Raw genomic sequence first — 12,661 nt, 5'->3', positions numbered from 1 at the left:
TGGTTATTCGCTCATTGGAAGGATGAGTACTATGCTCGGCATAGCTTCCCTTCACGAAGAACTCAGAATCCATCCGAAGAAGTTCATCCATCATATCTTCGGCTACAGGAGTCACCAGATCATCAATCTTACCCATGTTTCTCTTTTTCTTTGACATCTTGGCCAGGCACGTGGGAACAATTTGATTCATGGGCAATTTTGGATAGCAAATCTTTATCATCATCATAGCAAATCTTGCGCCAGCAGAGAGTTGAGCCCGCAGAAAGCCATGGATTCGAGGAGCATCTCGAAAATTTTCCATTAAAGCAGGAAGAGTTTCTGGCATCTTGTTGCGAGGAAACATGGTTCCATAAACCAAAAACAAAGTCTTCGTACAGAAGTCAAGGAAGTCACGGACCTGAGCCGCGCGATCTTGGAATCTGACAATTTGGCGGGTACGCTCAGGGGTAACCCAAAAATTAGAACCATGTTGTGCAGCTAATCTGAGCAAAACATTGGCTCGAGCTTCAACACGTTGATCTTCGGCAGCAGTATCCAAAAATGAGCCTGGTACAGCAACTAAATTGTCAAGAAAGGGAAAAATAGCGAAAACAACATCCAGCATGGTTATGAACAGGGAAAATACCTGTCATGTCCAGGCTGGCGTCATTCATTAGCTGAAGCATATAATTTTCTCGGGAAGAAGCTTCGGTAGCCTCAGCAACAGCAGCATCCTTTGCAGCAATGGCTTCTCTCGCCTGTTGAAGAGCAATTTTCTCTCTCTCGGATGCTTGTCGAGACTGTTCCATCATCGCAAGAGTTTGTTTCTTCATGGATTGGAGTTGTTGGCGAAGTTCTTGCAAATCTTGCGACAAATGTTCACTTGAAAAATCTCCGATAAGGGTTTTCTTCGAGAATGAAGAAGCAGGCGAAGTATCGGCAGAGCAAGGATTGGTCGAGTAGTTATCAAATATTAACTGGAAAGGAAAGTCTCAGGATCAATGATAGTGCAAGGAAGAATTTCATTGATTTTCAGGAAATTTACATAGATATTACAGAAGGAGTTCTCCAAAAGGACTACTAAGGCAATTGTCGCCAAAGCTAGTATAGCGACAATAGCAAAAGAAAAAGAAAAAAAAACAAAGAAAGAAAAAGAAGAGGCATTCAACTAGACCTCCGGCCTTGATGAGCTAGGAGTTGCAGATGGCTTGATCCCGAGATAGGCCAAGATTTTTTTCGTATTGGGCTTGGCTGCCTTGATCAAAGATCGCCATTTTGTTTGCTCTATCTGGTCTGTGTCGCCTACTTTCGCCCAGTCGATAGTTTGTTGGCTATCAGCGACCAAGGCAACAGTGCTTTCGACAGCAATCTTCATGTTCTCCTGGCGCATCTTCAGTCCAAGGTCCTCTGGTGGATTGAAGTCCTTGGCAAGAGCAAGGAAAGTATTGGGCTCCTCTTTCTTTGGGAAGAAGTAGGGGAACAGCCGCGATAATCCTGCGTCAGCATGCTCCATGCCTTCACGAACTTCGGTTCCATGAAATTCCAGGAAAGAGAGTGCGTCAAGGAGAGGATCATTGTCGGGATCTTCAAGCTCAAATTCTTGGTTTGTTTTACCTGCCGAAGAAAATATATGTTAGTCGATAGCAAGTAAAGAAAAGCAAATCTAAGAAAGATAGAAGGGATTGACAAAATTACCGAGAAAGCGCCGATTCTGCGTGTTCAAGCGCTTGATGATCGCCTTTTCACGATTATCCTGTGCGGCCTTGTGCTCGTTCAAAGCAGTTTCGGCATCATCAAGTCTTTTTTGCAGATCTTCGACACCAACAGCTTGTGCCTTGGCCTTATCAGCCTCTGCTTTAGCTTGGCTAGCATCAAGCTCAGCTTTCTTGCGAGCCGTTTCACTTTGCTCCAGTTTCTGAGCAAGAGTGTCGACAAGCTTGTTGGCTTCTGCAAGTTTCTATGACAAAATAGTAAAGAATCATCAAAATTGCGACAAAACAAGAGCAAGAAGTTGTGAACAAGGGTCATCAAAAAGTTATTACCTTCAGTCTTGCTGGCATATTCACGGTACCCAATGAATTGGGCACCGATACGAACAAGCTCTTTGATCATAGGCTGTCAAAGAAGGACAAAGAAAGAAAACGTCGGTATGGGAAAAATATGAAGGCATAAAGAAGCAAACAGAGGAAATATAGATAGTGACAAGAAAATTAAGAACTTACATCATCTAAGAGAGGATTGGAGGAGCTACCCAATTGGAGGGTAGGCTCCACGATCGTTTCCACCCTTGTCCTTTTTGGTGAAGGAACAAGAGGGCTTGAAGGAGGAGTGGGAGCGCCAACGTTTTGTTGAGGAGGCGAGGATTCTTCTCCTTCAACTGGCGTCTCCAAAACAATTAAAGTATGTGACGTACTCGTTCGAGCAGCCACATCAAGAGTTGGTACTTCTTCCTCATCATCACTGCGATTAAAAGTCGACAGCGTAAAAAGCAAGATAGACAAAAAACTTCGAGGACAAAAATAAAGAAAAATAAAAGGTGACTTACGAGCTGATGAGGGACTCAAGGTATGGATCATAAGTGGCCTTCTGGCGTGAAGGACCAACTTCTTCGGCTTTGGAGGTGCCGGAATCTTCGACCTCGTCCCTTTTCCTTTTGTTCCTTGGAGAAACAGCAGGAGGAGGAGGAGATTGTGCCGATGCAGTACGTTCAGAAGACCCCGCAGATTTTTGAGAATCTACGGGTTCATTCACAAATGAGGGAGCATCTTGGTTGTCGTCGGTGACAACGGCCCTTTCCTCGACTTCTCCACCTTCAGGAAGAGGAGGAAGCGAGACAAGATTTGGATGGTTCTATATAAAAACACAGGGGAAGATGTCAAGAAAGGAGTTACAAAAAAGATAGCAAGGCAATAACAAATTAATCGACAAAGTTTACCTTGGGAAGTGTCAACACCCGGATTTTTAAGTCCGAATGCCTATTATGTCATACATCGCAATCCCAGGAATATTGTTGTTGCGAGGCATAATAGTTAAGTATCACAGTCATCATTCATTACAACCCATAAGTCTTACAAATTGGAATCACATGATCCATATTACACGAATAGTTGATCTATTGATCAACGAACAAACACAAGTTCATAGTTCAACATAGCGGAAGCGTAAGATACAAGGACTCTCTAGTCCACAGGCCAACGCTTGACGTCGGAAAGCGCTTAGTTGTTGTAGGCGTCCTGCTGGTCATCTCCTTGTTCATCTTCATACTCTGGCCATTTGAATAGCCAGGGACAAAGCCGTGAGTACGTTGAGTACTCGCAAACTAATTCAAGAAAAAGTGCTAGACATTCCAGTAGGGTTTGCTAAGCTCTAGTTTATTTGCATAAAGCTAGTTTTGGTTCACAAAGTTTTGAGAAAAACTTATTCAAGTGCTAACTAACCCAAGGGGGAACATTAGTGTCATTCCCACCATTCCAGTGGTGATTTCAATTCAATTCACCACAAGTCAATTCACCATCACCTTTCAACATCATTTTCAAAGATATGACATCGGAAACTGTATGGCCTTTCCAACCGTCCGTAACCGTGGACGCGGCTATTCGAATAGGTTTACACTCTGCAGAGGTTGCACACTTGTGCCACAACATTTGATTTCATCCGTCGGGATTTCCCCGAATAATCGTAACACAGTACGCGGATCATCAACCATAACCTTTCACTTACGAATCCTAGTATGAGCACCTCTCCCCATGAGCTTGGCCTCCCAGTGAAGACAGTCAGTCAGCCTGGGAACTGCACAGGGCTTGGGCCGGACATTCACCTCATTTCGCATCATATCATATTGTTTCTTTTGTGGTAGAGGCAGCTTTCGGCATAACCCCGATGACGCGTCTTAAGAGGGACCCCATACAAAGACGCCTAAACTGCCCCTTAAGCCCTACCCATAATCAGGTATTGTGGGGGTACTTGAGAATTGGAAAGGTATCGCATTCAAACCCACATCATGTTTTATCAAAAATCACCATCTTCTCTTGGTCATATTCACCTTCAAAACTCATTCAATGGAATGCATCTTCATTCCAAGGTTTAAAAATCCTTTCAAAATCACAAAGTTCCCATCTAGAGTAGTTAAGGTTAGTTCATTAGCACTAGCTCTAATTCATGAGAGGTGCTACCTTGCTTTGCTTGGAAAGGCTAACTCCCTACTCTAAAAACCACTTGTATTTTGACCAAAGTTAACTATAAAAGGAAAATCATTTGGAAAACAAGTAAAAACTTGGGATGGGTTCACATAAGAAAAGGTACGACATGGTGCCTTGCCCCAAGGGGCTTTGCACTTGGCAAGAATAAAAGCTTGCATAGTAATTTAGCTTGCCTTGGTAGTTCTCAAACTGTTCCTCTTCCTCCTCCTGGTAGCAACCTTCTTCTTCGGCGTACTCTCCGGTGCTACCGTCTAAATTTGGAATACGAGTATAATTACTCACTAATTCCATGGCTATTCCACACATCACAAATAAACACACAAACTACTCTATGCACACACATAAATAAACTAGGGTGCATGGGTTGTGGGATTTAAATAGGATTTGTATTCTATATGTAAATGATAGTTTCCATAGGGTTCTTGAGAAATAATTTCCTCTCATTGAAATCTTCTTAAGATTTAATTTCTCCAACAATCATGGATGAACTCATCTTGACCTAGATCAAATGTTCATCATCATCATCATTTGGGAGAATGATTTAAATGAGGTGGATCACCTCATACCATTTAAATAACTCTACCTTTGATTTAAATCTCAAGAAATTCATATAAGAGAGTTTGGAACCAGGGGTCCAAACATCCCATGAATTCATGTGAGACAAGTTTAAATGAAGTGTAAGACTTCACACAATTTAACTTTAATAGTTTTGGATAATATCAACTAGTTAAACTAGTCAAAATATCCATTCATTAAACCATGGCATGATCATGCAAAGTGACCACACCATTTTATTGCATAAACAATTAGTGTAAGTCAAAAGTGAGCTATTAGAGTTGGAATTAACTTAATATCTATTTTGGTTGATTTTTAAGAATTATTTGAATAGGGAAAAGTCCCTGGCTTGTTATTTTTGTCACATTAATTCTACAAAGAATTTGACCCTGAGGCCAGTGGCATTGGATAGAGAATTTCAGTGGCTTTCCAACAATATCAAATTCACTAAATTTGGTTTAGCCAATTGGAAACTATTTAATTTCAAAGTTTGGGCAGTATTGAAAATGTTTGGAAAATGTTTAAAACGAATTTGAATTAAACAGGCCGGCGGGAAAAGCTAACGGGCTGAAATGGTTTAAACAGGCCCAAGGCCAGCCCACCACGCGTCTGTGCCCGCGTGGGCTGCCTGACAGGGGGTCCCGCATGTCAGCGGCGTTTAAACGCCGAAGCGGTACGGGGCGACGTGGAGCGTAGGATTAGAGAGGGATCTAACGGCTGAGGTGCATCGTCTCGCCGGCGAGAGAGAGGTTCGCCGGCGGCTCGGGTAGGGGGTGGGAGAGCTAACCAGGGCTCCCGCGGTGGCTGGCAGTGTGCGTGATGTCGATGTGGACGACGGCGAAGCTCCTGGCACCGGCGGCGTCTCCTGGATCGGCTCCAATCGACGGCGGCGAGGTGCGGTACTGGCGGGCTCCGGGCTTCAAATTGGAGCAACTCCGGCAAGAATCGAGCGAGTGGTTGGGTGGAGGAGAAGCAGTGGAGGGTGGTGAACGTGGTGGTGTGCTCAGCTTCGTCCAGGGAACGCGGTATTTATAGATGGCCAAGGGTGCGGCTTGGCCGTGAAGAAGTCGACCATGGCGCGGCGTCTACGGTGAGCGGTCGAGCTAGGCGAGGGTGCTACGGTGTTCTCCTCGTCCAGGCGAATCTGTAGGTGGTGATGGCACGGTCGGGCGGCGTCTGTGGGCGAAGCATTGCTTCCGTGTCTGCCGTGCTGGTCGCGGGATCGCGTTGTCATCTCCGGCGACGGCGGCCACGGGTCGGGGTCGAGAGCATGTCTGGTGGTTGCGTGGCGACGCGGCGATGCTCAACGGCTGGTCAGCGAGTCCAGGGCGTGCTTGTGGTGACGGCGCGGCGCGTGGCCAGTGTGTGCCCGCGGCGTGCACACGCGCGACGTGCGCGGCGTCCAGGGCGCCATGGACGCGAGCTGGTCTCGGCGTTGTCGAGCTCCTCCTCGACCAGGGCTGTGCTAGGCGAGGCTAGGCAGTGTGGTGGCGTGCTGTGTGGCGAGGGGGCCAAGGTTGGCAAGCAATGGAGAGAGGGGGAGGCTCGGCATGGTGATGTCATGGCCGGCATGGCCATGCCATGCAATCTAGCTCCTCCTCATTAGCTCCACTATGCTTCCCTTAGGGTTAGAGGGGGCAGGGGAACAATGTAGTGTAGCTTTGGTTTGAAAAATGTGAGGTAGATCACTATTTGCAATAGTGTGTGAATAGGGTTCAAAATTGGAAAATACAAAAATATCAAAAATGGAAATAATGCAAAAGGTGAATGTTTGTGAAATGTGAGTGTTGAGATAAGTTGTATTTGACCAGAGATGAGTTGAGGTGGTGGTGGAAAAATTGGATTTCAAAAATGGCCCAAAATGGCTAAGTGAAGATTGTTGAACTTATTATAAAGTTGCCACTTTGGGTGAGCATAGCTAGTGATCAAAGATGAATTTGGCAGGGTGGTCTTCATCAAAGTTGTTCACCTTGATGTTGACTTTGAAATGGTGCAAGGAGTTAGCAAAGAATGGTTTGGGAAAATTGAATTGCAGGGGCTCAAAGTGGTGATCAGACTGAAATTGGCAGATTTGGTCATCATCACATGTGAGTGGGAAAAGTGTTGGAAATTCATTTGAATGGTGAACCCTTGATTCCAAAAGTTGTAATAAGTGTTTCACAACATTATTCAACTAATGGTGAAGACCAAATAGGTCTAGGGTTAAAATTTCGAAAAATGCCATAGAGCATATGTGAGGGTTTTTAGGGTTTTTCAATTATGGGAATTTCTTCCACTTTGATTTATTTGGTTGGTGATCTTCACATGATCACTCTAGGGTTTTAGAGCATCACAAATACAAGTAATAACAATCATCATGGCATATCACTCAAATGCACAAGTCCTATGCATGGTACTATATGCAAAAGAAAAGTTTTTGTTGGTTTGAAAATTTGTTTTTCTGGAAATCTTCTAACTTTCTTTTTTTATTGAAATTTGGGGTGTTACAAACCCTTCCCCCTTACAAAAGATCTCGTCCCGAGATCAAAAAGAAAGTTAGGTACTAAAGAGATCTGGGTACTCCTTCTTCATGAAGTCTTCGCGTTCCCAGGTGGCTTCATCCTTGGTATGATTGCTCCATTGGATCTTTAGAAACTTGATGCTTCGGGTGCGGGTGGTTCTGTATGCTTCTTCGAGGATGCGAATCGGCACTTCGCGGTAAGTCAGATCCTTGTTGATATCCACCGATCGGTGATCGATGTTCTTGAACACTTCGGTCTTCTCAGGGACTTCAAGACATTTCCGGAGAAGTGAGATGTGAAAAACGTCGTGCACAGCCGACATTTCTTCGAGCAACTCCAGTTGATAAGATACTTCACCTCGGCGGCTGAGGACTTGGAAAGGTCCCACGTAGCGAGGTGCAAGCTTTCCTTTCAGCTGAAACCTTTGCATCCCTTTCAAGGGGGATACTTTGAGATAGACAAAATCTCCGATCTCAAAGGTCATCTCCCGACGTCTCTTGTCGGCGTAGCTCTTCTGTCTGGATTGCGCAGTCTTGAGGTACTCACGGATCTTGTGAACCTTCTCTTCGGCTTCACGAAGAACGTCTGGGCCGAAAACTTGACTCTCTCCGACTTCTGACCAGTTCAGGGGGGTACGGCACTTCCTTCCGTACAAGGCTTCAAAGGGGGCCATCAGTAGGCTGGCTTGATAACTATTGTTGTATGAGAATTCTGCGTAAGGTAGGCAGTCTTCCCACTTGGATCCGTATTCCAAAGACGCATGCTCTAAGCATGTCTTCCGATGTCTGGTTTACTCTCTCAGTCTGTCCGTCGGTCTGAGGGTGATAGGCGGTGCTGAAATTTAGGCGAGTGCCTAGTCCTTCATGCACTTTCTGCCAGAACCTTGAGGTGAACTGTGATCCTCTATCTGACACTATCGATTTGGGGGTTCCATGCAAAGCGACTATTCTGGAGATGTAGAGTTCAGCTAACTTGGGGCCTTGATAGGTGGTTTTGACGGCGATGAAATGGGCGACTTTGGTCAATCTATCGACCACTACCCATATGGAATCATTGCCTTTGCCGGATTTGGGCAGTCCGGTGATAAAGTCCATTCCTACGGAGTCCCATTTCCATTCTGGAATCTGAAGGGGTTGCAACAGTCCGGCGGGTCTCTGGTGTTCTGCCTTAACTCGCTGGCAGATGTCACACTTAGCGATATAGCTACCGATTTCTCTCTTCATTCCGTGCCACCAAAATTGTTCTTTCAGGTCCTGGTACATCTTGGTACCTCCGGGGTGGATTGAGTAAAGGGTGTCATGGGCTTCTTGCAGGATGACTTGTTTCAGGTCAGAGTCCGATGGTACGCAGGCGTTCTTTGTACCAAAGCACTCGGCTTCTTCACTGGTGAATCCGTGGGCTTTTCGTACGGCTATCTGTTTCTTGATTCCATCAATGCTAGCGTTGTCCTTACGGGCTTCCTTGATCTGACCAATCAAGGTGGGTTGCGATTCGATGCTGGCTAGGAATCCTTCACTTACAAGTTCAAGTCTGAACTGTTCAAACTCTTGGTGCAAACTAGGCTGTTCGGTTGCGAGCATGGAGTTCAAGCGGCACGGCGATCGACTCAAAGCATCCGCTACCACATTGGCCTTGCCGGGGTGGTAGTGAATCTCCATGTCGTAATCCTTGATCAATTCGATCCATCGGCGTTGTCTCATGTTTAACTCCTTCTGGGTGAAAATGTATTTGAGGCTTTTGTGGTCGGAGTAAATCTCGCATCGATTACCCATGAGGTAATGACGCCAAACTTTCAAGGCTAAGACCACGGCTGCAAGCTCGAGGTCGTGGGTTGGGTAGTTCTGCTCATGTTGCTTGAGTTGTCTAGAAAGGTAGGATACAACCTTTCCTTCTTGCATAAGCACGCATCCAAGTCCAGTCTTGGAGGCGTCGCAATATACGTCAAAGGGCTTTGCGATATACGGCATGATCGGGATTGGGGCTGTTGTCGAGTCTACTCTTGAGCTGTTGAAAGCTCTCTTCACACTTGTCGGTCCACTCAAACTTTCTGTCCTTTTTCAGCGAGTTGGGTCATTGGTCGAGCGATGCTCGAAAAACCTTCTACAAATCTGCGGTAATATCCGGCTAATCCAAGAAAAGCACGGACCTCGGTTTGTGTGGTCGGAGCTTTCCATTCCATAACAGTTTTGATCTTGGCGGGATCTACGGCAATTCCTCCTGCAGACAAGATGTGTCCGAGGAATCCAACTTCTTCCAGCCAAAACTCACACTTGCTAAACTTGGCGTACAAGCGGTGTCGTCTCGGGGTTTCTAGAACAATCTCCAGATGTCGTTCATGTTCTTCTTCGGACTTGGAGTAGACCAAAATGTCGTCGATGAAAACAACGACAAATTTGTCCAAGAAGTTCATGAAGATCTTATTCATGAGATTCATGAAATAAGCGGGAGCATTGGTCAGTCCAAATGACATGACGTTGTACTCATACAACCCATATCTGGTGGTAAAGGCAGTTTTTGGAATATCGGTGGCTCGGATTTTCAGTTGGTGGTATCCGGTTCTAAGATCAATTTTCGAGAAAACTCGGGATCCGGTGAGTTGGTCGAACAAGTCTTCGATCTTGGGTAAGGGGTATTTGTTTTTGATGGTGACATCGTTAAGCTTACGATAGTCGGTGCATAAACGATTTGCACCATCCTTCTTGTCGACAAACAAGACGGGGATCTCCAGGGGATGCACTTGGTCCGATCAAACCTTTGGCTAACATGTCATCTATTTGCTTCTTCAGCTCCCCAAGCTCGGCTGCGTTCATGCCGTAGGCTCTCGGGCGATGGGTCCAGTTCCAGGGATTAACTCGATGATAAACTCGATATCCCGGTCCGGGGGCATACCGGGTAGATCATCCGGAAACACATCAGGGTAGCGACAAACGACCCTGATTTGATCCAGAGTAGGCTTGGATACACTTTGGTTGCATGTAAATTTTTCTGGGTAGTTTTTCGTAGACGTGCTCAACTACGATTCCGGTGCTGCTAGTCATGGTTATGGCTTTCTTGGCGCAGTCTATCAATCCATTGTGTTTGGACATCCAGTCCATTCCTAGGACAACTTCCAAACCTTTGGTTCCAAGTATGATGAGATTTGCAAAGAAATCAACATCATGGATTTTGATTGGCACATTTTTACAAAATTTTCTGGCTTTGGTGGTTGATCCGGGGATTTGAACTATCATAACATGCTTCAAACTGAGGGGTTGAATTTTACTTGTTGATGCAAAATCTTCGGTGACAAAGGAATGCGATGCTCCGGAATCAAACAACACTCTAGCAGGGGTGTGGTTGACAGAAAACATACCCAGTACCACATCTGGGGCTTCCTGGGCTTCTTCGGCGTTCATGTGGTAGAGGCGGCCGTTGCGGTTGTTGGGGTTGTTGGGGGCGAACTTCTTGCCGGTGGAGACACGGCGTTGCTGCTGAGCAGGAGCAGCGGTGTTGCCGGCGAGCTTGGCAAGACGCTTGGGACACTCGTTGGAGTAGTGCCCCACTACACCACACTCATAACAAGTGATAGTGCTCTTGTCCTGCTTGTTCGCAACGGGAATGGCATTGCTCCCGGTTCTGGGGTTGGTGTTGGTGTTGGTGTTGTTGGTGTTCGGGGCTCGAGGTGGAGCGCGGTTGTAGTTGTTGTTGTTGTAGTTGGGGTTGTAGCCTCCTGGCTTGGAGTTTCCTCCACTTCGGTTATGATAAAAGGGGCGAGAGTTCTGCATCGGGGGTTTGATATTTCTCGTATTGAAACCTCCGCTTGAGCTAGGGCGAAACTTTTGGGGGTGGCTTGATCCACTCTGATTTCCCATGCGGCGCTTGCGGTTCTCATTGGCTTGGTTCAACTTGCCCTCCATCGCGATGGCGGAGTCAACAAGGGCTTCGAGGTCGGCGAAGGGGATGTTGACGAGGACAGTCTGCATCTCAACCTGCAGCCCGATCAGGAATCTCTCCTTCCTCTTTTCAACGGTGTCCGTCTCATCTGGGCATACCTTGACAAGGTGAGAAACTTGTCGCGGTACTCAACCACCGTCATGCGACCTTGTTTCAGTTCACGGAACTCATCCCTCATCTTCTTGATAAGACCCGGGGGTACATGGTACTTGCTGAACTTGAGTTTGAAATCCTCCCAAGTCATGAATTGACCTCCGTTCATGGCACGGGTACTTGTCCACCAAGCGCGAGCTGGTCCAGCGAGGTAGTGAGTGGCGAACAACACCTTCTCGTTGGCTTCCACTCCAGCTACTTCCAGATTGTTCTCCATAGTCTGGAGCCAATCGTCGGCGTCGAGGGGCTCCTCGGTCTTGCTAAACACCGGAGGGTTGGTGTTCTGGAAGTTCTTGAGCTTGGATCCGGGGTGGTCATGATTTCCATGGCCTTGGGCGATGTTCTGCAAGGCGATGATGTTGGCTTGGCGCTCGGCTCTCTCGGTTTCCCGGTCTGCAAGCAGGGTTTGCAGAGCTGCATCATCGCGTCGTTGGTGCGATTCGGAGGGGCCATCTGAAGGTATAGAAGATCATGAGATAAGAGGGAACATTCTATGGTTCATTTAAGTTTGAAAAACATTTGAAAACTTGTAATCTTTTCATGACAAACATAACATTCATTCATTCATGCAACACATAGTACAAACTACACACATACTCCAATGGTTTTAAGAACCATTCTCATGCTACGATACAAAGGACGGGATACAACTCACACCTACTATAAGTGAAACTAGTGCAACTACTCCTCATCGTCGATATCAATCGGGACGTAGTCATCCTGTCCGGCCTCCAGGAACTCGTAGTCCTCCTCCTCGGTGTTCTCGTCCTCCTCAAAGTCATCGTCATCGCTCGTAAAGGCGTCTCCTCCCTGAATATCGATGCCTTCATCGTCCTCCTCCATGTGACGAATCTGATCCTCCTGGGCCGTGACAGTGGCCTCAAGTGACGCGATCCGGTCGCGAAGGCGGCGAATCGTAGCGTCCTTCTTGGCACGCTGCTGGCGAAGGTTCCTGCGGTCGTTGTTGAGTAGCTTGATCGCCTCACCCTGCTCGATGATGTGAGCATGGGTCTGGTTCGCGTAAGCGCGAGAGGCGTCGAGGTCCCTCTGAGTCTGGTAGAGCATGAAGTCCAAGTGATCCACATGGTGCCTCAACTGGGGGTGGAGTGGCACATCCATGGGTCTTCCGTCAGAGTTACGCCGTGCGAGATGCGCAAAGCGTTCCTCACGAAGGGCTTCGGTATTCTGTCCGCACAGACGAGCAAGTGCTTCCTGAAGAGCACGTGCAAGCCCGTCGAGCCAGTTGCTTTCCCTGAAAGAGAAAAGGATCCTCTCCGAGGTGGGAGGCTCCAGCTTGCCCCTCAAGTCGGCAGTGATAATCCACTGCAGTTCCCCTCCCGG

The sequence above is a fragment of the Lolium perenne genome, chromosome 4, assembly GCF_019359855.2.
Source record: "Lolium perenne isolate Kyuss_39 chromosome 4, Kyuss_2.0, whole genome shotgun sequence".
Lineage (NCBI taxonomy): Eukaryota > Viridiplantae > Streptophyta > Magnoliopsida > Poales > Poaceae > Lolium > Lolium perenne.
This window is presented reverse-complemented; position numbering follows the sequence as displayed.